Source organism: Octopus bimaculoides, chromosome Z, assembly GCF_046866305.1.
Source record: "Octopus bimaculoides isolate indiv1 chromosome Z, ASM4686630v1, whole genome shotgun sequence".
Taxonomy (NCBI): domain Eukaryota; kingdom Metazoa; phylum Mollusca; class Cephalopoda; order Octopoda; family Octopodidae; genus Octopus; species Octopus bimaculoides.
Window position 1 is genome coordinate 54801 of NC_142944.1, and position 27293 is coordinate 82093.

At 38.5% G+C, this 27293-nt stretch overlaps 2 long non-coding RNA genes across 15 annotated transcripts in view; one reads left to right on the plus strand and one right to left on the minus strand.

The window, feature by feature from the left end:
* On the minus strand, nt 1-22236 carry LOC128249640 (uncharacterized). Its single transcript, XR_008265760.2, has 2 exons — nt 22123-22236; nt 1-184 (listed from the first exon to the last, which is right to left on the minus strand). It is a non-coding gene; the product is annotated as an uncharacterized LOC128249640 (long non-coding RNA).
* The window catches only part of LOC106880418 (uncharacterized), a 24319-nt gene continuing 4391 nt past the window's right edge, over nt 7366-27293 (plus strand). The window contains exons 1-4 of one of the 14 annotated variants that reach the window (XR_016244792.1): nt 9997-10703; nt 16337-16491; nt 17488-17590; nt 25222-25487. This is a non-coding gene — a long non-coding RNA (uncharacterized LOC106880418). The other 13 variants (XR_016244796.1, XR_001410744.3, XR_016244799.1 and 10 more) reach the window with 13 other exon arrangements.

The following is a 27293-nucleotide window of genomic DNA, read 5'->3' on the forward strand; positions in this document are numbered from 1 at the left end:
TTAAAAGTTTCTATAGTTTATTGCGGCAAGCTTTTGGACCACCATCTTCATCATCATAGGTTCCCTTAAAGTTGAAAGATTGAAATGAGGTTATTAAAAATCCTCCTGGAATAATGAATAGATGGAGAGAACATTTTGCAGATCTTTTCCACAATCCATCTGTAGTGATATCATAAACAACATTCTGCAAAGAGAGAGAGAGTCCAACACATGGATGATACATATAAATATATATTATACATTTACAACTATATATTGGAGATTTCTGCGGGACAACCTGTTGAAAGCCACCGACCAGATTTGTGGGTGGTGTAAGGTCCCCTCCCGACCCAGAGTAACGTGGTGGTGGAACAAGGAGGTAGACAGGGCTATTAGACAAAAGAAACAAGCTTGGAAGGACTGGAAGAACGGTGGTAGCAGGGAATTGTACCAATGTGCCAGAAGGGAGGCTAGGCGACAGGTTTATTTAGCCAGAGGGGAAGCAGATAAGGAAAGATTTGCCAATGTTCTGCGCCGTGAGGACCAAAGACTCGAGGTATTTCGTGTTGCAAGACAGTGTAGGAGAGAGAATAGTGATGTTGTAGGAGAGAAATGTGTTCGCATGGATGATGGTACGCTTGCATTAAATGAGGATGCAAAGAAAGAGGTCTGGAGATGCCACTACGATAGATTGCTTAATAAAGAGAATGAATGGGAGAAAGAGAGCCTGCCTTATGTCGACCCAATAGAGGGACCAGCTATCCGAGTTGATAGTACCAGGGTAGATAAAGCAATTAAGAGTATGAAGACCGGGAAAGCCCCCGGCCCATCAGGAATCACTGCAGAGATGCTCAAAATATCTGGCAGTGTTGACTATAGCCTAGTCACCCGTATTACGAACCAGGTGATACACGAAGGAGTCATACCCTATGACTGGTGTAGCAGCATCATAGTCAACTGCTACAAAGGTAAAGGGGACGCTTTAGATACAAATAATTACAGAGGCATCAAGCTGTTAGATCAGGTTATGAAAGTTACAGAGAGGGTCATAGCCCAACTAATTAGGGAGCGAATCAATTTAGATGAGATGCAGTTTGGGTTCGTGCCAGGTAAAAGCACTACTGATGCCTTATTTCTAGTGAGACAGTTGCAAGAGAAATACCTAGCTAAGGATAAACCTCTGTACCTGGCTTTCGTTGACATGGAGAAAGCCTTTGACAGGGTCCCCCGATCCCTTATCTGGTGGTCAATGAGGAAACTTGGGATAGAAGAATGGTTAGTGAGAGCTGTGCGAGCCATGTACAGAGATGCTGCCAGTAAGGTGAGGGTTGGAAATGAGTACAGCAATGAATTCCGGGTAGAGGTAGGGGTCCACCAAGGTTCCGTCCTCAGCCCCCTATTATTTACCATAGTCCTCCAGGCAATCACAGAGGAGTTCAAGACAGGTTGCCCCTGGGAGCTCCTCTATGCTGATGACCTTGCCCTAATTGCGGAGTCACTATCAGAACTAGAGGAGAAGTTTCAGGTGTGGAAGCAAGGTCTAGAATTGAAGGGCCTTAGAGTCAACCTAGCTAAAACCAAAATCCTAATAAGTAGGAAGGTAGATAAAACACAAACCCCTTCAGGTAGATGGCCCTGCTCAGTATGTAGAAAAGGAGTAGGTAGTAACTCTATAAGATGTACCCGGTGCAAGCTATGGACACATAAGAGGTGCAGCAACATCAAAGGCAGGTTAACTAGCAAGTTAGTTTTTGTTTGTGGCAGATGTTCAGGTGCAATAAAGACTGCAAACAAACAGGAAACAACTTCTATCTCATTCCAGGGTGAAAAACTAGAGGTAGTCGATAGCTTCCGCTATCTGGGCGACCAAGTTAGTAGTGGGGGTGGGTGCGCTGAAAGTGTAGCTGCTAGAATAAGAATAGCCTGGGCAAAGTTTAGAGAGCTCTTACCCCTGCTGGCGACAAAGGGACTCTCACTCAGAGTAAAAGGCAGACTGTATGACGCATGCGTACGAACAACCATGCTACATGGCAGTGAAACATGGGCTGTAACTGCTGAGGACATACGTAAGCTCGCAAGGAATGAAGCCAGTATGCTCCGTTGGATGTGTAATGTCAATGTGAATACCCGTCAGAGTGTAAGTATCTTGAGAGAAAAGCTGAACATTAGAAGCATCAGTTGTGGCGTGCAAGAGAGACGATTGCGCTGGTATGGACATGTGGTGAGAATGGAGGAGGATAGCTGCGTGAAAAAGTGCCACACCCTAACAGTTGAGGGAACCCGTGGAAGAGGTAGGCCCAGGAAGACCTGGGCTGAGGTGGTGAGGCAAGACCTTCGTACATTGGGCCTCACCGAGGCGATGACTACGGACCGAGACCTTTGGAAATGGGCTGTGCGTGAGAAGACCCGGCAAGCCAAGTAAGATCGTTGCCAGTGCCCCTGGACTGGTTCTTGTGCGGGTGGCACATGAGATGCACCATTTTGAGCGTGGCCGTTGCCAGTACCGCCTGACTGGCTCCTGTAGGATTTTCGAGCGAGATCGTTGCCAGTGCCCCTGGACTGGCTTGTGCGGGTGGCACATAAAAGACACCATTTCGAGCGTGGCCGTTTTCGTGCGGGTGACACGTAAAAGCACCCACTACACTCTCAGAGTGGTTGGCGTTAGGAAGGGCATCCAGCTGTAGAAACTCTGCCAAATCAGACTGGAGCCTGGTGTTGCCATCCGGTTTCACCAGTCCTCAGTCAAATCGTCCAACCCATGCTAGCATGGAAAGTGGACGTTAAACGATGATGATGATGATGATGATATACATATGTATATATATATATATATATATATATATATATATATATATATATATGCATATACTAATATATATACTTTATATATAAATGTTCTGTAATGTACACAGCCTTGGTTTTTTAATCTCATTACGAAAAGTAAATCCTTATATACACACTCTGATATATGATCTACGTTGGACCCCTTATTCGCATAATCACTGAACCTGGAGCTTAACTGTGGTCTATCCACAGCACTTACTCAGCATTACTTGAAACCTCTGGGTCTAATTGACACCACTATCGCTCATAACCTATGTACCATCATCATCATCATCATCATCATCGTTTAACATCCGCTTTCCATGCTAGCATGGGTTGGACGATTTGACTGAGGACTGGTGAAACCAGATGGCAACACGAGGCTCCAATCTGATTTGGCAGAGTTTCTACAGCTGGATACCCTTCCTAACGCCAACCACTCCGAGAGTGTAGTGGGTGCTTTTAGCACGAAGGCCAGTCCAGGGGCACTGGCAACGGCCATGCTCAAAATGGTGTATTTTATGTGCCACCCGCACAAGAGCCAATCCAGGGGCGCTGGCAACGATCTCTACGAAGGCCAGTCAGGCGGGGCACAGGTGCCATCACGATTTTGATTTCGCTTGCCCCAATATATATATATAATATTATATAGTTGAAATTTACAGAAAAACAAAAGAAGACAGGTGTATGAACAACAAGCAGTTGTATTAGTTTGACGCTCGGGAAAGTGAAAAAGTCTTTCACGTTTTGAGCCTACGCTCTTCATCAGAAAGGAACAGGAGAAAATAAACAGAGAGAGAATAAAATAAATTGTGGATTTAGCGGTCAAGCATGGCGACTAGTTAGAAATACATACATACATACATATATATATATATATATATATATATATATATATATATATATATATATATATATATATAAACACGGAATTACCCAGCGAGAGACTCTACTAGGGCCTAACAACTCATTGAAAGCTTGAGTACTACATATGGACTGTTGTGGTTAGCCAACATCTGAAACCAACTTCAGAGAAAATACAGTAACCACCAGGATAATATATCCCTTTAAATTTTACCTCTCCAACACCACCATCCTCACAGGCACCCATCATCATCTCTATCATATTGACTCCTTTACATGCACTTCTAGCAACGTCATTTACTGCAACTCCTGATCTTTCTGTCCCTCTCTGTACATCGGTGTGTGGGTGCTGGAAAGTGGCCAGTATTAGTGTGCGGGGTGGTGTGGCATGATGTAGGGTGGGGGTATGTGGGACGTGTAGGGTGGGGTGTGGATGGAGGGGTAACGATGAAGAGAGAGGTGGGTAGGAGTGAAGAGAGAAAGTAGGCGTGAGTTGAGGAGAGGAGGGGAGTCAGATGAAGAGGGGAAGGGAGTTCAGCCCATGTGGCACAAAGCAAAGAGAGAAGATTAATTCTTGTTCACGGCAAAGGTGGGAGTCCGGATGGCCCCTGTGCAAAGACAGTCCGAACACAGACAGGTGTTGTAATGAATGACTAGTAGAGCAAAAATGGTGCGAGACTGGAGTGTTGTTGCCGAGTTTAATGATGTGGGGGTATTCTGCAAACCGGTCAGCAAAGTGGCGTCCCGTTTGACCGATATACAGAGAAGGACAAAGAGCAGGAGATGCAGTAAGTGACGTTTCTAGACGTGCATGTAAAGAAGTCAGTGATATAATAGGGACGATGATGGTGGTGTTGGAGAGGTAGGGGCAAGTGCGGGAGCAGGGGAACGATCCAGGTTGGGAGGTGGGGTTAGAGAAGAAACTGTGGACAAGGAGGTCACGTAGGTTGTGGGCTCATTTGAAGGAAGGAAGGGGTAGGTTGGGGAAGATGTGCGAAGTGGAGGGGTTGGACTGGAGCCGGAAGGCTCGGAGAATAGTGCATTAGAGGGGAGACGGGTAATGTCAGAGCAGGTGCGGGGAGAGAGAGCAGGTGCGGGGAGAGAGAGCAGAGGCACAGTCCACGAAAGTGCTCTGGCAAGGGCGGTGTGGATGGTGGCAAGGAGATATCCACGGAGGATGAAGTGGTAAGCCATGAGTTAAGAATGAGTCTCAAAGTCATGGTCGTCAATGCTGTGCCTGCATAGACGGCGGAATTGGGAATAGGGGATGGAGAGCTTGGTGTGAGTAAGGTGGGAGGAGGAGAAGTTGAGGTATGAGTGTGAGTCGGTGTGTTTGTAGTGGATGGAAGTGGTGAGAGTGGAGTTGTGTGTGTTGACTGAAATGTCGAGAAAGGCGACGGAAGTGTTGGAAATGGTGCAGGAGAATTCGAGGGCAGGGTGGAAAGATTGGACAAAAGAGAGGAAGGAATCTAGATGTTCGCGGGAGAGCGAGGTCTCACCAATACAGTCGTCAATATAATGGCCAGATAGTTTGGGAGTGGGACAAGTGAAACTTGAGAATATATATATATTAATTTATGTATATATTAATATTATCTTTCGTTTTGGGATTTGGTTTGCAAGATTTTTTATGTGATTTCGTGTGTTGAAGCATATTCTGTTGTGTCTGGGGAGAGTCATTTTTTTTATTGTGCCTTAAAATTTAACACACTCACCGGTAAAATTAGGACAGTCAAGACTATTGATAAGTTTGCAAGACGCAACGAAAATTTTAGGAAAATAAAAATAAGAAATAAGTGGAAATGTTACCGGTGAGTGTGTTAAATTTTAAGGCACAATAAGAAAATGACTCTCATCAGACACAACAGAATATTATCTCCGTTGAAAAAACTTCGATAATGTAAATATGTTAATAGTTACCAGGGTAGTAAAAATCACACAGAAACTGGGATATCATACCTGGTTAAGGTGTAGAAATACCATGTTAAAGTGATGTATTTTGAGTAGATATGAAGAATAATAATAAATGGAGCGAAATGCATATAATCAATAAGTTCCTTTAATTCCTACATATGTTTCAAAATATATGTGCACTCTACTCCAAAGAAGTAAGAGGTGCTGGAATTGCACATATATTCATCGTCAGTACGCAACTGGTACTTAATTTATTGACCCCGAAAGGATGAAAGGCAAAGTCGACCTCAGCGGAATTTGAGGTCAGAACACAAAGACAGATGAAACACTACTAAGCATTTCGCCCGGCGTGTTAACGTTTATGTCAACTCACTGCCTTAATAGAAGTATTTATTAACACAACAATCATTTCGGTTTCCTTCTGCACTGCTTCCACTAGGGTGTGGGACGATGTAATGACACCAGATGCAACACACAGTGCAAAAGAGCCTCAACAGGTGACATAAGATGCTTCAAAAGTTAGCAGATTTACATTTCAATTTCGCTTCAAGTTATTTAGTGATGGTGAGATTCCAGTAGTTCAGACACATTTGGTAAAGTGAAGATGTGGTCAAGAAGAAAATGAAACAATAAAAGCACAAAGCATCTAATATAAATAGGGGTGAGTGTGTTTATAGTTGTAGTCAAGAAGTCGTTGCTAAAAATAAAAAATAGAAAGCATCTAGTGTAAATGGAGGAGGGTGTGCCTGGGGGGTGGGGTTCTTGCATTAGATTGAACAGCATTAACATTTCATGGCTGCCTACAGCAGTCAAGCGCAATGACATGGTCAGGAAGTTTAGTGAAGATGTTGAGTCTTTAGAGTTTGTGTGTGCCTACACTAATTCACATGCACAGACAGACACTCACACACACACATACATGTACGCACACGCCTAAATACATTCATGTATACATGCGCACACCCGCTCACATGTACACATGCATACGTGACTCTATCAATAGGCACACACATTCACTCACTCAGTACACACGGACATCCGTTCCCTCATACACACTCGCATCACCCAGCTCAAGTAGAAATACGCATTCCTCTACATTTATACGCACACTGACCGCTCCCACCCACACACAAATACATCTACACATATGTACCCCCACACATGCACATACAGAATGCACAAACCTTTATATATGTACGTACATACACTCACGTATACTTGTACATATATATGCATATACACATACATACAAATACATCCGCCCTGCATGTACATGCACCTACACACACGCACATAAACGCTTATATATATATTTTCTACATGATGTATATATATATAATCATGTAGAGAATGTAGAAACAAACACAGGAAGAAGCAAGTCGATTGCGCTAGTTAGCCATTAATTTAATCAATTATATGGAGATTATACATAATTGATTAAACTAATGGCTAACTAGCGCAATCTCTGCATGATTATACTTATAAACTGCGGTTTATACGATAAATTACCTGCCTCTGGATACCTTCTAACAAAGACGGTACCCACACAAGTAATCTCCTTCGGATTTAACTATCCCTTAGTTGCTTAAATACTTCTAGCCTATCGCTTCAATGTTTAGACAACCCTAACTTATACCTATATATATATATATATATATATATATATATATATATATATATATATATATATATATATATATATATATGTATACATATATTACAATTAAAAGGGTAAAGGTTTATCAATTTATTAATTTATTAATAAATTAACAATTAATAATTTTTACCAAGCCCTTCGGTATGTAAACACCATTATCGGTGGAGAACTTATTCAAAAGTTCTTATACGTTTATAAACATAATTAAGGGATCAGCAAACAGTTGCTTCACCACGTACCGAAGTTCAGAAATAGCAGCTAAAAAGCCATCTATATTTACACTTAACTCGACATCTTCACACTTAGAGATAATTACGGCCATGCGCATTCGTGCACACGCACTTATATATACGTACATATATGCGCACACACAGACACATATATACACATGCATTAGCGTAGCTGGAGTGTGTGCCGCCCGGGGCGGCCCTTTGCTGCTCACGGGTCCCACAGAAAACACATATTGCCTACAGCAGACCCAAAAGTGGTGCTTCTTTAAAAGTGCTGCCTGAGGTGGACTGCCCCTACCACCCCCTAGCTACGCTAGTGCACACATGCATGTATAGACATATACACCTACATACATGTTCATATATGCATATACGTATCTACACACGCACGCATACACACACATTCTTATAAATGCATACATATACATATTCCCACATATGCGCACATATATACATACACGCATACATACATACACACATCATACATACATACGTGCATACATACATACACACATACATACATACATACACGGACACATACATACATACATATATAGACAGATACATACATATTCATTTATAGGATTCCATTCCCAGGACACCGACACACTCACACTCACCATTATAAATATTATTAACCACATATATTTAACGTATATGCTTTGTGTATTTCCCTGTGGAAGCCAGTGTGGTAGAGTCTAAACACTCTCAAAGTACCGGGTGAAGTAACTCACCTTCAATCTCATTTGACAATAATGAACACCAAATGTTTCGTCATTTTTGTGGCTTATGAACAGCACGTACCCGCCAGGGTTGAAGGCAAGTCACTTAGCAAGTCCATACATACCCGAAAATTGCATACTTAAGAGGTGCAGGCACGAAATATTTAATCGATACAGCTACTTCACCCCTTTTATGTTTGTCTGTCCTTGTTCGTCCCCTCTTTGTAATGCCTTTATGGCTAATATTTATGAAATAAAGTAGCTTGCTTCCCAACTACATGGTTCTGGGTTCAGTCCCACTGCGTGGCACCTTGGGCAAGTGTCTTCTACTATAGCCCCAGATCAACCAATATATATATATATATATATATATATATATATATATATATATGTAGTGGATCTTACATGCATGAAGTGGATTCGATCCACCATAGCCAAATTTAAATTAACACTGCAACAGAACTTTTCCCACGGTGGAACAATAGTTTTTCTCTGACAGCAGTTTAATATTTTCCAGATGCCTTTAGCTAGGCCGAAACAATGTCTTCACCACTTGACCCTTTCTAACCTCTTCTACATCACCAAAATCTAGAATAGAGATAACAAGACCACCAACTAAATCTATTGTTCTCAATAATATATCTTTCCTTCTGGATTGTTATAAAAGCAAGGAAACCCCAAGGTCCTATATATCCGGCCCCGGTTTGCTGACTTACTTCAGATATCATCTGAAAAGCAAGATGGAGCTGGAAAAGAGGACACTTGTCAGCTAGAGTATATGAGCAAAGATGGAAGGAAGTGATGAACAAGGTGGGTGTTAGGTGCCCAAATTAACCATGGAAGAAATAAAGTGATCTGCTGGGACGTATAGACTGCTCGGCTGGAGGATGTAAATTCTGTATAATTTTAAAAATAAGAACAAAAGACGGATCTGTTTTAAGTTCTCATTATTATCATCAAATTGTATATAATGGTCAAAATCAAATTGTAAATAAGCACGATCTCATTCATTTTGTGTAATTGTTTGTCCTGTGCTGTCCTCATCTATGTTCGATCCGTAGTGATCATAATAAAGATTTTAGTAGTCAATTGGCGACAACAGAGCGCAGCAGCCCGTGACAACTCAATTAGTTTGGGAACGGACTGCTATAATCATCGCCACTGTCAGCACTTGTGAGACAACATTCCACAACCCTACAACTCATACTAGATCTGATTTTATTCCCTTGTAACTTCACTATTTCTCTCTCTCTCTTTGTGGATTACTACTAAACAATGAAGAGGACACAAACACAAGCTTTACCTCGCATGTTTATGGATCTATTATAACCTACCCGTCGTGGTATGGCATTTATTAAAGCAACGGTAAATAAATATTTTCTTAAAATCTTCATGAATTGTTCATCTTTCGCATAACAACAAATATTTTTAATCTACAAACAAATAATAACACTTACATATATATATATATATATATATATATATATATATATATATGTGTGTGTATATGTTTGTGTGTCTGTGTTTGTCCTCCCATCATCGGTTGACAACCGATGCTGGTGTGTTTACGTCCCCCGTAACTTAGCGGTTCGGCAAAAAGAGACTGATAGAATAAGTACTAGGCTTACAAAGAATAAGTCCTGGGGTTGATTTTCTCGACTAAAGGCGGTGCTCCAGCATGGCCACAGTCAAATGACTGAAGCAAATAAAAGAAAAAAATATAAAGGTACCTTCTGTATAATAAATATCATTAACAATAGATATCTAATGTATATGTTTTGTGTATTTGCCAGTGGCTGCCATGGTGTGGTGGAGTCTATACACTCCCAAAACGCCGAGCATGACTCAGGTGTTTTAACACTATTATATTATTAAACCAGAACTGCTTTTATTTTATATGTAAATAAACACAAATATACACAACATTTATGTGTTTAAATCTGCTCATGTTATGTATGTGTGTGTGTGTGTGTGTATACTTCAGTATAACAAGATAGAATCATTGAAATGTTCCATTCTGGCACCAGGCCCTTCACATACACAGAATTTATGAAAATGAATAGCGTATGGAAAACCGAGCTATGTATGCATATCGTAGACGTGGTACTCAATATATAAGTTTCTATTTATTTATTCCTCGTTGTGTACTTGAATGCTGAAACAAAGTCCAAGAATTAGAACCAGGGTTTAGTACATACACACATGCATGTAGAGGCATGAGAATTGATCTAGCATTCATGCGAAGGGGATAGACAATCATTCGTCCCGATAAAGAAGACCCCTTTTAACAGAGGCCAAGTGAGAGAGATAGAGAGGGAGACAGAGTTATATTGTATTGTTAGGGAGTGAAAGGATATCGAAACAAATGAAAGGTGTACTTGTTTCGGGTGCTATTTTCATTTGAGAGACCATCGGACGAGATTATTTAGTTTCAAGAAAGATTTCACAATAATTTTCTCAGACCGAACATCATATATTTAACTCATGAAGAAGTTGATAATGACATTGACGAAGGTAAGTGAAAATTAATTATTTATTTGTTTGAATTGTTTTTCTTTTTGGCTGCAAGTTTTAAATGTTTAGATCTTTGTGCTTTTCGTTACTGTTCACAATTTTGTTCCAGTTGTTTTCAAATTTGGTATCTGGATTAAGTTTTGTATACTAATTATGAAAATGGAATTCATTTTCCCTATAAACCCATAATTAAAAAGTTATTAGCCTTTAAAATTTTCAAAATTTGGGTATGTTTTAATGTTAACTTCATTCGTGTATATATTAATGTTTGACTGTTATTTCTAGCAATGTTTTAATATATCGATGCCACCACCTCCGATGATGCGGTTTTCTGATCGGCTAAAAATTATTGACCTTTGAATACCTGTAACAGTTTTGCAAAATTTGGCACTATCATGCTATTAGCTGTCAGAAGTGAAAGTGCTCACTGCCTGCTAGTGAAGTATCTGTCTGTCTGCATGCCTGTTGCTGGCCTGTCGATTCTTTGGCTACTGACAGCTAATACCATGACTGGCCGGAGCGAGCTATATGTCTGTCTGTCTCTCTCTCTATCTATCTATCTACTACTCGAAAGTTCGCGCGTCCGCGCAGGGCTAGTCGTGAGTAGAAAACACAAATTTAATATAAAAACATATTTCCTGAAATTGCAAATTATTTAAAATATAAAAATATAATTTTCAACAGAGAGAATTTATCAAAATAGAAAACAAATGAAGTTTGAAGTTTAAAAATAATAGGATCGACCACTCACGACTAGCTAGCGCGGACGCGCGAACATTCGAGTAATAGATAGATAGAGAGAGACAGACAGACAGACGTATAGCTCGCTCCGGCCAGTCATGGTATTAGCTGTCAGTAGCCAAAGAATCAACAGGCAGACAGGCAGATACTTCACTAGCAGTGAGCACTTTCACTTCTGACAGCTAATAGCATGATAGTGCCCAAAATTTTTCTGGAATAAATGAATAACAAATTCAGATTCACCATCAAAAATTACATCTATATGATACATTAAAAAATAATTGTAAACAGTTATGAAAGATCAATGGCAATCTTTCGCCTTTAGCAGCATAACTGGATTGTTCGTTAATTTCTGTAAGAAAATTTATTATTATTTATTTTTGAAGTGAGAGAAGAAAGTGAAAGATGGGTCAATATACAGTTTAAGCCCCGGTCACGAAAAAAAAACAAAAAACCCCAGCCTACTAGGTGTAAAATGATGTGTAGAAAATGAATGTGTAAACAAAAATTTGCGCAAACGAACGGGGATGGGGGTGGGAAAGGACTTTCGGATAATTCACAAGATCCGATTTTTTCATCATAACTTTCAGGAAAACGGATGTCGGATCTCGTTCAAAACGGGGGCACCAGTTTTCATTTGTTTTATGTAGTGTTTTTGGTACGGAAAGACTTTCAAACTTCGTATACTTATCTATTTTGTGTTATAGAACAGAAAAAAAATTTTGTATTCGGATTTATTTCATGTAAAAAATTGTCTTATTTCGATAATTTCAACCAATCACTGACAAGTATTCAGCTGTTTACAGTTACTCCTTTGGCAGTTTAGGCGGTGTAAAGCGTATTTAATCTCCATTACTTCTGACATTTTGCAGAGGCAACACACGTGTGTTCGTTTTCCCTAACCCTAACCCTAATTGACTTGCTCCTTCCCTCAAAAACCATGCCTTGTGCCTATAATAGAAAGGTTTATTAGCTACTGCCAATATGCTTCAGCCATTTTTTGACAAGGAAATAATAATTTTATCACCGCCAAAATCGTTTGACAATCGTTTGTTTACGTAGTCAGCACTTAATGTATTCGGCTGAATGGACGTCAGTCATTGGTTGAAATTACAGAAATACGACAACTTTAACATGAAATAACTTGCGATGTACGTTTTTTTGTTAAGAAGACTAAGAGAAAAAGATGTTTTATATGACACATTCTACCAGTGTCCCAAGTTTCAAAGTGTTTCGTTAAGAAAATACTGGTGCCCCCGTTTTGAACAAGATCCCGGATGTCTTTTAGTGAAATTTTACAGAAACATCTTTCAAACAGCATAGATTATGATTATAAAGAAATTTGTGAGGAAAATGTTTTCTGAAGGGGTGGGGAGAGGACTGTCAGGAAATTCACACAAGTGTACTAGGTGTAAAAAAAAGTGTAGAAAACGAATATGAAAACGAAAATTTGCGCAAACGAATGAGGAGTGATGGTGTTGAGAGGACGTTCTAAAAGTTCACTCGATCTGATTTTATTTTCATCGTAACTTTCAGGAAAACATTTTCCCCCAAAATTTTTCATTTTGGTGACTGGGTGCTGAAGAAAATTCCAACTGGGCCCCACCTGCGAAGTCATGCGCTGTTTATCTTGATCACCATATCGCGCACATATGGTTGTGATGCATGTGCCTGGTGTATCCTTATCAGACGGGTAGTCATGATGGGTATAATGGGCTTCGTATATTTTACCCCAGTGTCACTTTGATGGCATGCACTGCTCTCTCACTCAGTAATACCTTAGGAATGAAAAATACGTTAGGAACAAGAATCCAGGTTCGAAATTTCCCCCAAGACACATGATGATGGCTGGAGGGTATATTAGCTGAAATGCTGTGTTAACAACAAACAAGATGAGGAGAAATATCCGTCAAATGTAAATAATGTACAGAATTCCTCATCCCTTAAATATAGAACTGTACTATCTAGGTACAATGCCCTAAATTTTGGGGAAGGGAGTCAGTCGATTAGATCCAGTACACAACTGGTACTTAATTTATCGACCCTGAAAGGTTAAAAGGCAAAGTCGACCTCGGTGGAATTTGAACTCAGAACATAAAGACAGACGAAATATCGCTAAGCATTTCGTCCAGTAGGGTAACGTTTCTCTCTGCTCGCCGCCTTGCTTAAACTGTATCTTGACCGAATGATGTGTGTACATGTATATGAAAGTGATGTGTGTGTATGTGTGTGCGCGCGCTGTGTTCCGCTCTATGTATTTGTAGTCAGTCACATACACAAGTTGCACAGGATTGTCAATGCACCGCATGGCATAACCATTGCAGAAGTAATTGTACCAGTTAACAGTTGCTTCTGGTGCAATTCCAGCTTTGCTCATTACAACACACTGCTTGCAATCCATACCAGCCTAGTAATATATCAACTCTAAGGGTAACCAACGGTAGATGGGCACCCGGAAGAAACGAATTGTGTCTAATGCTCTGAGATCGATGGCAAACAGAACACCTCCACGTTCTTCCTTCGGTTACTCTATGCCACGGTGAAAGGAACATAGGCTGGTTACAACACTCGGAAGAATTGTGGATCAATCTCAGAGATGTCAGGAATTGGATCGTTGAATTCGTGTCATTCAATATGACATAAATGTCTCTAAGAATGTCTCTCAATTTCTTTGAGTCAGGTCATTAACAGAAATGACATTCAATTATCCTATATCGTCCAGCCATCCAGGTAGCGTTTGATGTGGGTGTGTCAAGAGCGGATCCTATAACTTAGACGGCGATCGTCAGAAATCTATGTCCGAGAGTCTGTTGCCAGATGTGTGTGTGCGTGCGTGTGTGTGCTAATTAGAGGAATGGAAACGGTAATCGTCTTCTTCTCCAATGAACGTAGTTAAATCCAGTCCTTTCGAAACGACTTTACCTCAAGGGATTTCCGATTCATAATAAGAATTGAATTAGGGGTCTCTATAGCAACTCCCTACTTAATTAGCTTACACACGCAAATATATACAAATATACACACGTAGACGTAGCCTACATCAGTGTCACATAACCAGTCCATCTAAAAAGTACCTTTGAATCGTCGGGCGACATACCATGCTTGAGGAGACCTATTGAGTCAAGTAAATCACAATCAAATGGAAATTGTAGTTGTGGCCGATGCCAGTGCCGCCTGACTGCCTCCCGTGCTGGTGGCACGTTAAAAGCACCATCCGAACGTGGTTGATGCCCCCCCCGCCCCCGCCCCGACTGGCTCCTGTGCTGGTGGTAGGGGAAAATCACTATTCGAACGTGGCCGATGCCAGTACCGCCTGACTGGCCCTCGTGTCGGTGGCATGCAAAAAGCACCCACTACATTCTTGGAGTGGTTGGCATTAGGAAGGGCATCCAGCTGTAGAAACTCTGCCAGATCAGATGGGAACCTGGAGCAGCCTCCTGGCTTGCCAGTCTTCAGTCAAACCGTCCAAACCATGCCAACATGGAAAACGGACATGATGAGGATGATGACGACACCCACTATCTTTCATATACACGTAATTTTCACTTTCTCCTCTCACTTCAAAGCGAATGTCGCCTTCCACATGTCATGAAAACAAAAGTAAAAAAATAGATAATTTTTTACGGAAACTAACGAACAATTCAGCTGTTCTAATATGACAGTTATGCTGCTAAAGGCGAAAGATTTCCAGATCGACTATATATATATATATATATATAGCCAGTAAAGCGATGTTTCTAAATATATACACATACATACACCACACATTTAAATGAGGACAATGTATAAAGAAACAGTAGTTAAAATTAAGGAAGTAGGTTATTAGGAGATTTGGCTGTTATTTCTAACACTTTACAGGTATCACTCGTTAACTTACGTATGTATATGTACATACCGTTTGTATATCAGCTGTAAAGAGACTCCAATCGGAAAACGTGTTCGTGTTGACTTCATCCACTCGACTTTCTTGACAAATGCAGCTGATTTATTTACGCTCCACTAATTTAATGGTTTGGCACAAGAAATCGATAAATAATTATTGGACTTAAAAATAAATTCTAGGTTCGATATGCTTGACCCTTCAAGGTGGTGCCCCAGTATGGCCGCGGTCCAGTGAGTGGAATAAGTAAAATTATAAATAAGTACAGTGTAGAGTGCTAGGACTGATCGGGCTAGTTACCCAGTTTCCATGGCGTATAAGTTCACAAAACACATTGGCCTTGAAAGAGTTGTCAGTCGGTGAAAGGAGCAATGTGAAACGTTTTGAAAACAAGGTACCACCCACTCTGGGAATCGAAAGCACGAACTTACAATCACGAATGCAACGTCCTAACCAGTACGTCATGTGCTTTCACAAGTAAAACGATAACGAAAACATTTAAGCATTTATATTTTAATAAGACCTTAACTGGCATGTAATTAAATAAATGCATAAGGTTTTGCTGGTGCTTCTAGCATTTCACCTGATGTGGGTCACTCAACAACTTCCAGTTTTAGCAGTTCATAACAGAGAGACAGACAGATGTGCAGGAGAGAGCAATAGACAGAGTCAGAGATCTATAGCAAGGCTCACAAGATCAAAGTGAGAAAAACAGACAGGGAGACTCTTAACGAGAAGGGATTTAAGGGAAACAGATAAAAGACCCTCTCTGTCTGTGTACTTTCTCTCTTTGTTATGTCGTCCTTCGGCGACATTTACTTTGTGTTCAGCATATACCTAGCTGACGTTTCTGGCACTGTGGATGTATGTATGTGTTTCCCTGTCTATATTTCATTCAGTTTATTAATATCGTCGTTTATTGTTTTGTTTTGTGACCATAAAATGGATTCTTGGTTTCTTTTTCCTTTTTTGTTTTCTCTTAAATTTTCTGAGAATTTCTGTCTGGTTACAGTCCACAGCATCATCACTAGGCGGCAAATGACTTCCTGCAGTAGAGTTGATGCTGCTGTCTCACAGGATACGAAGATCAAGTGGCGATGACTACAATCCACAGCATCACTGTGACATAAAATAGATGAAGTTAAGAGCTGTAGAGCCACTTAACAGGTGGTTACGTGTTTCTATTTATTTTCTGTATTACTCCCCACCTATTTCTGTGGTGTATGGTGAGTTGGTGTATTCGTAAGGAAAATTAAAGAAAAAAGACAACAAAGATATAAAAATAGTTGTTTTAAATTGAGATTGAGTTTGATAGTTGTTACAATATGTGTGCATGTATATTGTTGTCACCTGCATCATATATATATATATATACATATATACTTTATTTAAAAGCAGCAGAAATATAACAAAAGACTGTTACTCTGAGTTTCACTGTCCCGTTCATCGGACAGTTTTGTTATATATATATATAATGTGAATTTAGGAGGATATATGGCGGAGGTAAAGGACATGGACTGCACCCCACCCCCCGCCCTTTCGGTTATTGGAGGTGAGGGTCTACAGAAACCCACCTTTTCGACTGTGGAGATTCCGAATCTGCACCCCACCCCGGTATTTCAAAATCCCCCACATACAATCCCACTCCTACCCATCCCCCAATTTTTCACTTTTTTTAGAAATTTTTTTTTTTTTGCGAAATACGTAGAAAAATACGGAGATTATGATTCCGAAGAAAAAAAATTGTAAAATTTCAATTTTTGAAAATATATAAATAAATAAACACCCCTCTGCCAGTGCATCTGTGAAAGAAAGTGAACATGTGGTTGAGAGTCTTTTGGAATTAAGAGAGGTCTGTAAAAATTAGATTTTTTGCACACACACACAACAAATAACATGTTTTGAAATGTCGATTTTATAAGGGAATCCCAATATTTGGAATATGGATACTTGCTATCTTCAACATCCAGTGAAGAATATTGATTTTACCACAGGATAGCTCTGATTGTAATGGATCTGTGAGAAAAGACGTTCCAGCCATGACTATCTTGTCTTATTTTTTTCTAGAAGTAATGAATTCGTAGTTGAACATTATAAAATAATAAAAACTTGCATTATTATTTTTTTTCTAGAAGACTGAAATTTCATTTTTCTTTTTGTCAGGAAGATTTGGCTGCTCTTTCTAGCAACTCGACCAACCAGGTAAAGGCTCTCTTGTTCCCTTCGTCACTTGTTGCTTAGTCCCGATTTGGATCTGATTGAACAGGTATGATCAATGACGCGTCAACTATGACCATCGCGTCTTTTTTCCCAGACATAATAGACTCTACGTGTATATCACAGGATAGAGGTTTTTCTATTCTTCATATAAAAAAAAAGTTTGGCTACTTTTTCTAGCAGGTCATGTAACCACATACAGGCTCCGTCGTTGGTCTGTCTCAGTAATAATTTTGTTGTTATTTTAACCTCAAATCAACCCTGAAATTTATGTTGCTATAAAAAACATCTCTGGTTATTAAGGAAGGGTTTTGTTAGGGGAGTGGATCCGGAAGTTGTTGTTCGCAAACAGCAGCAGTAATTTTCTTCTGCTGAATACACGTCATTGATTGGTTGAAATTACTCAAATATTATAACTTTAACACGAAATTACTTCTAAAATACAACATTTTGTCAAAAACGTTAAGAGTAAACCCTGTTCTATGTGATACGTTGTACCAATATCCGAAGTTTCAAAGTGTTTAGTTAACAAAAATCAATTAAAAAAATCTGTCGGTCAAATTGAAAAGATCCAAAATATCTCCTTAGTATATAATCGTGGCAAGTTTTACATCATCTGAAAAGTCATAAGTTGAACTATCTCTTGAGAAACATTTCAACAAACGCTCATAAATTAAATGCAACGTGGCCTGTCGACCTGTGCCTGACGGCCACAATCGTGATCCGTCGCGCTTTCTGTTAACACCCGGCCACCAAAAAGAAAAGAACGAGTGTAATAGGTGTAAACAAATGTATATCAAACGAATATGAAAACAAAAATTTGCGCCAACGAACCGGGGGAAGGGGGAAGAGGACTTTCGGAAAATTCACAACATCCGATTTTTTTCCTCATAACTTTTAGAAAAATGGATATCTTTTAATGAAATTTTATATACATAACTTTCAAATGGCACAGATTACAATTATAAAGTAATTTGAGGGGCAATTTTTTTCCGAGGGGGTGGGGAAAGGACTTTAGAAAAGAAAGAAATTCATAATCTATGCTGTTAGAAAGGTATTTATATAAAATTTCATGGATCTTTATGATTTGACGGGCAACACTTGTTTTCTTAACGAAACACTTTCAAACTTGGGATACTGGTAGAATGTGTCATACAAAACAACTTTTTCTCTTAGCCTTCTTAACAAAAAAATGTACATCGCAAGTTATTTCATGTTAAAGTTGTCGTATTTCTGTAATTTCAACCAATCACTGACGTCTGGTCGGTCATAAAAATGTTATTCCCTGTGACATATTTCATCCGGTTTAATCGTAATTTATACGCATATATTGTTTATATAATAAATTACGCTGTGCGTATCTGTGTGTGTATATTTTTCCCATAACCTCACTCATAACCCTAACCCTAAAACCCGAACCCTAAACTAGAGTTTGATTTGAAGAAGATTTGGCTGCTATTTCTAGGAAATGAAGCACTTGGTGGAGGTGCATTAATAATTCTGGTAGCTCCAATAACAAGTGCAGGCAATATTCAAGTATTCCCCTTTGTTTATGAACAGTCTAGTTAATCCGAAATGTCAGAACTAACGGGGATTAATACCATATACACTGTCACAGCACTAACTGTATTCAACTGAATAGACGTCAGTGATTAGTTGAAATTATCGAAATAAGACAATTTTTAACGTGAAATAACTTCGAATACAAAATGTATTATCTGTTCTATACCACAAAATATACAAGTATACGAAGTTTGAAAGTGTTTCGGTACCAAAAACACTACATAAAAAAATGTTGCCCGTCAAATCACAAAGGTCCAATTTCATTAAAAGATATCCATTTTTCTAAAAGTTATGAGGGGGGAAATTCGGATCGTGTGAATTTTTCGAAAGTTCACCCCGGTTCGTTGGCGCAAATTTTTGCTTTCACATTAGTTTAATACGCATTTTTTAAAACACCTATTACCCTTCTTTCTTTCTTTTGTTTTGGTGGCCTGGTGTTAAAGTAGAAATTATCAGTTTTGTTTGGTGGTGGTAGGGAGATTTCCACTCAAGTTAAAGGAATGACGAAAATTAAGACAAGTCTTAAAAAAGTTTTGTTTTTCAACAACAATAGTAATAAAAAAATATTCTACACATCTGTGGTTACATCTGTTCATAAATATTGGCACGTATTTTGCAGACATCGGAGTCAGTATCAACAAGCTGGAAATTTCCGTTCTATGGGGGATTTTTCTGATTTAATTTTTTTTCACGGTGCCCTTGGAAGTGCTGTGGACTATCTTTTTAGCAAAACAATTTGCGAAAATGATTTTTTATTTCACCCTACCCCGAATTTGGGAATTTCTCCGTTTTGACGGGGATTTTTTCACGCTCCTCCATTCCCGACCGATTTTGTTGGCACTACGCTCGATGATTCCCCCGCTCCAACTTCTTCGGACAGATTTTGCGGCCACTACACTTAAAAACGATGGGAGAGAAACCTTTTCGGTGAAAAAAAAAAAAAAAAAATTCACCCCTATGTTTATCAATTTCTGGCATTTTTCTTAAACCTTTTCCATTACTCAAATGGGTTTATGGGGAGAAAAATATTCTTTTCGGTTAACCGTAGAGTTGTAAACATTAACCTTCTTTTCAGGCACAAGGCCCGAAATTTTGGGGGAGGGGGCTAGTCAATTAGATCGACCCCAGTACGCAACTTATCGACCCCGAAAGGATGAAAGGCAAAGTCGACCTCGGTGGAATTTGAACGGCGTACATGGCGGAGACGTAAACGGACCCCATGAGGATAGCCTGCTTGAAGGCCAAGGCCGTAGAATTGGGAGGGATTAGGGTTAGTATATTTGCAACCTAAATGTAGCTAACCCTTAAGGGTTGATGCTACCTGCAGATTGGAGCCCCTGGAAGACATCTCCAGCTGGCTATTGACACACTTTCTGTGCCCTATCAGTATTTGCAAAGGGAAGTCATCTTTCCCATCTCCAACCTGACGTGATACACACGGATCCGAGTTTCTGGGTATTGACCCGTTATCAGCGTGTGACAACCACCGGTTGGCGATGGGAAGTGGTTCTCAGTGCAAATATATGTATACACTTTTTCCAGTGACGAAAAAGTGGAAACAAGAAATAATAAATCTCGTCGTGCAGCTACTGTTTATACCTAACTCAGAGATTTATTATTGCTTGTTTCCACCTTTTCGAGATCAGTGACTTTTCGTCACTGGAAAAAGTATATACATATATTTGCATTGAGATTCACTTCCCATCGCCAACCGGTGGTTGTCACACGTTGATGACGGGTCAATACCCAGAAACTTCGGTCCGTGTGTATCACATCAGGTTGGAGATGGGAAAGATGACTTCCTTTTACAAATACTGATAGGGCACAGAAAGTGTGTCAATAGCCAGCTGGAAGAGATGTCTTCCTGGGGCTACAAGCTACAGTAGCATCAACCCTTAAGGGTTAGCCACATTTAGGTGGCAAATATACTTCACGATGTCGTGCAGCTACTGTTTACATCTCGCTCAGAGATTTCTTATTACATTGTAGATTATTTGAAAAAGAAGGATTGCTTTCTAAATAGAAAAGATGTACCTGTCATACATTTCTGAGATTCATAAAATCACCGAGGAGTAATGACAGATATTTATGGAAGTATCCAGCTTGTCGAAAAAGGAAATCAATCAGGAGCAATACGTTTATGGAAAGATAAAAATTATCGATAACAATTATTTTTCATAGCGTTTATCACTTTGCCGGTGCAACTCCACTCACAGCAAGCATGTATGAGTCAAGTTGGTGTATCACATGTGACAGCTATTCAATGGTACGCATATTGTAGAGAAATTTGTAGCAGCAAGTTGCTCAAAGACAGAACAAAGTTAGGAGGTGATGGTCACGAGGTACAGATTGAGGAATCACTGATGTTTAATAGAAAGTTTAATGTAGGTAAGATTAAAGAGAAAATTTGGATTGTTGGTTTCTATGATAGTACAGTGAAGAATGGTTTGTTACATTTTCTTGTATAATTGTTTCTAAGGACAAAAATGCTGAAACCTTAGAAACAATTATACAAGAAAATGTTTTACCTGGCAGTACACTGTGTACTGATAAATGGGAAAGCTATAAGAATCTTTCATCTTTAGATTATAAACAAGGGACAATTAGCCAATCTGAAAATCTCGTTCAACCACTTAGAGGCGTTTGTGCGAACAAGTTAGTAGCCTACTGGAGTCATGTTAAACAAATTTTTAAAAATATTTATTGTTCTGAAGGAGAACTGAGATGGGACCACATAGATAAAGGTATTTTCAGTTCAATGCATCAACATTTATACAAAACTTCCAAACTTTCCTGAAGCACATTGCAGAAATTTACCCGCAGGTATATAATGTTATATACATTCACATTATATCGTTTCATACTATATGTGGGCGGAGGTGAAGATCATGGACCGCACCCGCTTTGGGATTTAAAAAAAAAAATTTTTTTTTTACGGGAACACACTATATCGGGCGATCTTTCGTTTTGACTCGGAAAATGTAAACACTGAATTCGGTAGTTTCCGTGATCACTTACCTTGTCAACTGTCAGTTGACGTATCGATATGGGAAGAGAAAGGTAATAGGTTGTGCGCGTGTGCTTGTTCCTCTGTGTGTTATATCTACATTCCACAACACATAATAACAGAACGGGCACACACGCACAACCTATTACCTTTCTCTTCCCATATCGATAAGTCAATTGATGGTTGACAACACAACGCATGGTCACGGAAATTACCGAATTCAGTGTTTACATTTTTCGAGTCAAAACGAAAGACTGTCCTACATCGATAGCGGAAATTCCGAATTTGCAAAAAGAAAGCATTTCAAAATTTTAAACCCCGACCCTCGCCCCATTTCTTAAATTTTCACTTAAATTTTTTTTTTTTTTTGTGAAATACGTAGAAAAATACGGAGATTATGATTCTGAAAATATAATTTGTAAAATTTCAATTTTTCAAAAGAATAAATAAAATAAACATTCTGCCTCCCCTCCGTCCTAAGACAAGAAGTGAAATTAAAGTGTTTTCTCTACTACTGTTTCATGACGAACATAAATAACCCCAACATGTTGTGGTTGAGGGTCTTTTGGAATTAAGAGAGGTATGTCAAAATTAGTTTTTTTGCACACACACACACAACAAAATGACATTTAAAAAAATGTTTTTCTTTTTTTGGTAATTTGTATTTAGAAAGTTGATCCTCGGTTTGGCTGTTGTTTCTAGCTTGTCAATTTCCGGTTGGGGCGTACTTAAAAATTGAAGATTTGGAAAACCCCCAAAACACGTTTTCAAAATTTGCTCCTCTGGTAAAGTAAAAATGGGTAGGGGAAATTTCACTTTCTGTCATAGGGTGGAGAGGAGGGGTGTTTATTTATATTTTTCTTTTTTTGAAAAATTGAAATTTTATACAAAATTATTTTTAGAATTATAATCTCCGTATTTTTCTTCGTATTTCGCCAAAACATACCTAAAATAACTGAAAAACGAAGAAATTGAGGGTGGGGAAAATAAGGTTTGAAATTTTTTTTTTTTTTTTGGTAATTCGTACTAAAATTTTGAAAACGTGTTTCTAGCATGTCAGGTTTTCTGTTTAGATACTTTTTGCATCTATTTTATAATTCTATGCATGCGTGAAACATTAGTAAAGAAAACACTTTAATTTCACCTCTTGTCATAGGGCGGGAGGGGGGGAAGAGTATTTTTTTGACAAAATTTTACAAATTGTTTTTTTTTTTGTTTTCAGAATCATAATCTCCGTATTTTTCTACGTATTTCACCCCGCCCCAAATAGTGTAATAGGTGTAAAACAATTTGCTATAAACGAATATGGAAAAAAAAAAAAAAAAAAAAAAAAATGCGCGCTCGCGTACGGGAGGCGGGGGAAAAGGACTCGGAAAATTCAGACCTTGACCTTTAAACTCCAGTGTTTGACCCGACCAAAAAAAAAAAAAATAGTGTAATAGGTGTACAACAACATGACCTTTGAACTCCAGTGTTTACCCAAGGTGCCATGCAGTGGGACTGTACCCGAAACCGTGTAGTTGGGAAGAATATCCATTTTCTTTTGGGAAAAAATCGGATCGTGTGAATTATCCTGGTTCTCCCCCCCCCCCACTGTTCGCCAGTAAGTGTTTTCAACCATAGCCTTGGGCCGACCAACGCGTCCTGGATGCCGAAGGTGGCATTTCAGAAGAAAAAAATTATAAATGGCGGTGCTCCAGCATGGCCACAACTCATGAGTTGAAACTAGATAAAATGAAAATGAAATGCTATAAACGAAAATGAAAACAAAAATTTGCGCACAAAATTCTTACGATTCTGTCTTCTACATAATGGTATTAACAAAATCAATTGAAGAGTAGATGTTTGTAAGCCATTCAAACACACACACACAAGAAACGGTTGGTTTTACTGCAACATTTAAATCACCTTTCAATCTCAATATTTTTGTCGCAGCAACAGGAGGGTGAGGAGAGGACTTCGGAATATTCACAAGATTCTAGTTTCTCCCTCATAACTTTTAGGAAAATTGGGATTTTTTCAATGAAATTTTATTAAAAAAATACCTTTCAAACGGCATATATTACGAGCATAAAGAAATTTGTGGGGAAAATCTTGAAATGGGGAGAGGACTTTCGGAAAATTCCCAAGATCCGAATTTTTCGTTGTTATATTCCGAAATCACATTCAACTTTCTACAGATACCCTAGCGTACTACTACTACACTACGTAGTGTTTATTTCTTTCCACTTTCAATAATTCTTCATATTTTGGCTTCAATTTTGTTTCATTTTATCTTCAATTATTTTTACGCTTTTTTAACCCTTCCATCGTTATTCTCATTCACTCGTTATTACTTTCTCTTTCTCTCTATCTGTTTATCTATCTGTCTGCCTGCCTGCCTGCCTGTCATATATATATATATATATATATATATATATATATATATATATATATAGAGAGAGAGAGATACATATATTGTATATATACACACTACACACACGCATATATATACAGACAAGTTATATTTGTACAAGCGCACTTTTCTGAAGTTATAAAAATTAGTGGTAACAATGTCTGGACAAAAAAAACGTTTGTTTTGTGTGAAACAAGTCAAAGTGTATTAAAACAAAATATCTTTTGCTAAAATTACTGGATATATAGATCCTAGGATATATATAAAATTTCATTGAAAAAACCCCCATTCTCCTAAAAATTACAAGGGAAAAACTCTGACCTTGGGAATTTTCCGAGGTACTCACTCCACCCCCTTGGAAAAGATTTTCCCCACAAATTACTTTATGCTCGTAATGTATGCTGTTTGAAAGGTATTTATATAAAATTTCATTGGACCCCCCCCCCGCTATTTTCCTAAAAGTTATAATGGAAAATCTAGGATCTTGTGAATTTTCCGAGGTTCTCTCCCCCACCCTCCTGTTGCTTTGCGCGCATTTTCTTTTTCCTTTTCGTTTCCTACACATTTTTTAACACCCGTTGCACTACTTTATTTCTAATTTTCGTTTCTGGGTGAAGTTGTAAACGTTAACCAAATTTTTTTTTTTTTAAGTGAAAATTTAAGAAATTGGGGAAGTGAATTTAAATTTTGAAATGCAGATTTTATTTCTTTCCAGATTCAGAATCTCCGCCCTCGATATAGGGTGTTCCTGTTAAAAAAAACAAAAAAAACAAGTGGGGTGCGGTCAATGATCTTTACCTCTGCTGAATTTAATATCCATTCACGCTGTAAATTCCGATAATATTATCTGGAGTGTATATTAGCAATAATAATAACAATAGAAAATATGGAAAACTGGTGGTACATCCTCAATTTATTATTTCGTTTTGTTTTACAATATCATCCAATTTGTTTTTAAGGTCACGACGACCTATATAAAAAATATACTAGATTAGTCTTTCTATGTAGGTCGTCGTGACCTTAAAAACAAATTGGATGATATTGTAAAACAAAAGGAAATAATAAATTGAGGATGTACCAGTTTTCCATATTCTCTATCATCATCATTTAACGTCCATTGTCCATCCTGGTATGAGTTTGACAATTTGATCAGGGCTGGTAAGGTGGAAGTATGCACCAGACTCCAGTTTGAGTGTAATGGGGTGCTTTTACATGCCACCGGCACTGGTGCCATTTTTATGACACTGGCATCTTCCACAAGTTACTTCTCAAACATGGCATGATGCCAAATGGACGCAATCATTGCATGCATGAGGCCTAATGCTCGAAGTACAGCAATAATGCCAAATGGTCTCTATTATTATATATATAGAATGTAATATCTATGCAAATGTATTCATGTGTATGGAGATTGTATTTGTGTGTGTATGTATATGTGCATAAAAACTTGCGTGTGTGCTTATATAATTGTACACATATCTTTATTAATTGAAGAACATCATAAAAGAATACACCAGCAGATATACATTGTCTTAAATTCATAGACAACAAACACATATGTAGTAGATCTCTTTTCCTCTCCTTCATGGCATTTCTCCTCACCTGCGAAATGCTTCATGTCAATCATGCACATGTATAAAATAGATGTCAGTTATACAACACCTGCCTGCAGCTCTAAAACATACCAGCCCTGTCTATGGTAAATAATAAAAGGAATAGTTGAGTAAACATGTTAGTTGATTCATTTTATAGAAAGTTGCCCAGTTCTTTTTGAAAATATTCCTCAACAAATATTGCCAATATTTCAAAACATAATACCAATAATTTCTCACTGCTAGCTTGTGTAACTTATTTTCAATATTAATTATATTTTATACTAGCCTTCTCATTATCTTTCCATGGTGAAATTCTGCTACTAGTGAAGAAGATCAAGCAGCAGTAGGACAGACAAGCTGAAGAATCTTGCAATTTGAAACCCTATAGATATTTTCTGGCTGCCAGTTTCACTATAAAATCTGCTTCCTTACTACAGTCTGGTTTTCACTTTAAATACTGTAATATTGCACTTTATGATCAAATACTGTGTTTGGTAGGCCTGTACTTAAATTTAATGGCAATGCCCAGGGGTCATGTGCTGGAATTGAACCTTAATCTTAGATGTCGTTTGTTTGTTTGTGTATTCTTCCTTTATTTGTTAGTGATTGCACTATATTTTTGAAGTAGTTGTGCTGTTATTTCTAGCATTTCAAGTGTTTCCAAATATGTTCTACTCTCATAGCAGCAAAGGGAAACAGAGCCAGAAAAAAAAATCTAGAGACAGTCAGATACAGTAAAACATACAACTCTGCTTTATTCAAATCCAAGGGAAAGAAGCATACATCTCTTAATCTAAAGCTTATTTTTGGAATTCATAAAGATTAATAAATATCCCCAAAAAACAGAAATGACTTGTACATTATAGCTACAGCTGTTAGAAATAACAGTCAAATGCCCATCCAATTAGGTAGGTATTACATGTTGTACAGCTCCCTCTATCTTTCTGCCTGCTAACCACCTTAGAAAGATCTAGATATATAATATATATACACACACATACATATGGATCTAAATATATGATACATACACACACACACATATCATCATCATTTAATGTTCCATGGGTTGGACGGTTTGACTGAGGACTGGTGAACCAGATGGCTACACCAGGCTCCAATCTGATCTGGCAAAGTTTCTACAGTTGGATGCCCTTTCTAATGCCAACCACTCTGAGAGTATAGTGGGTGCTTT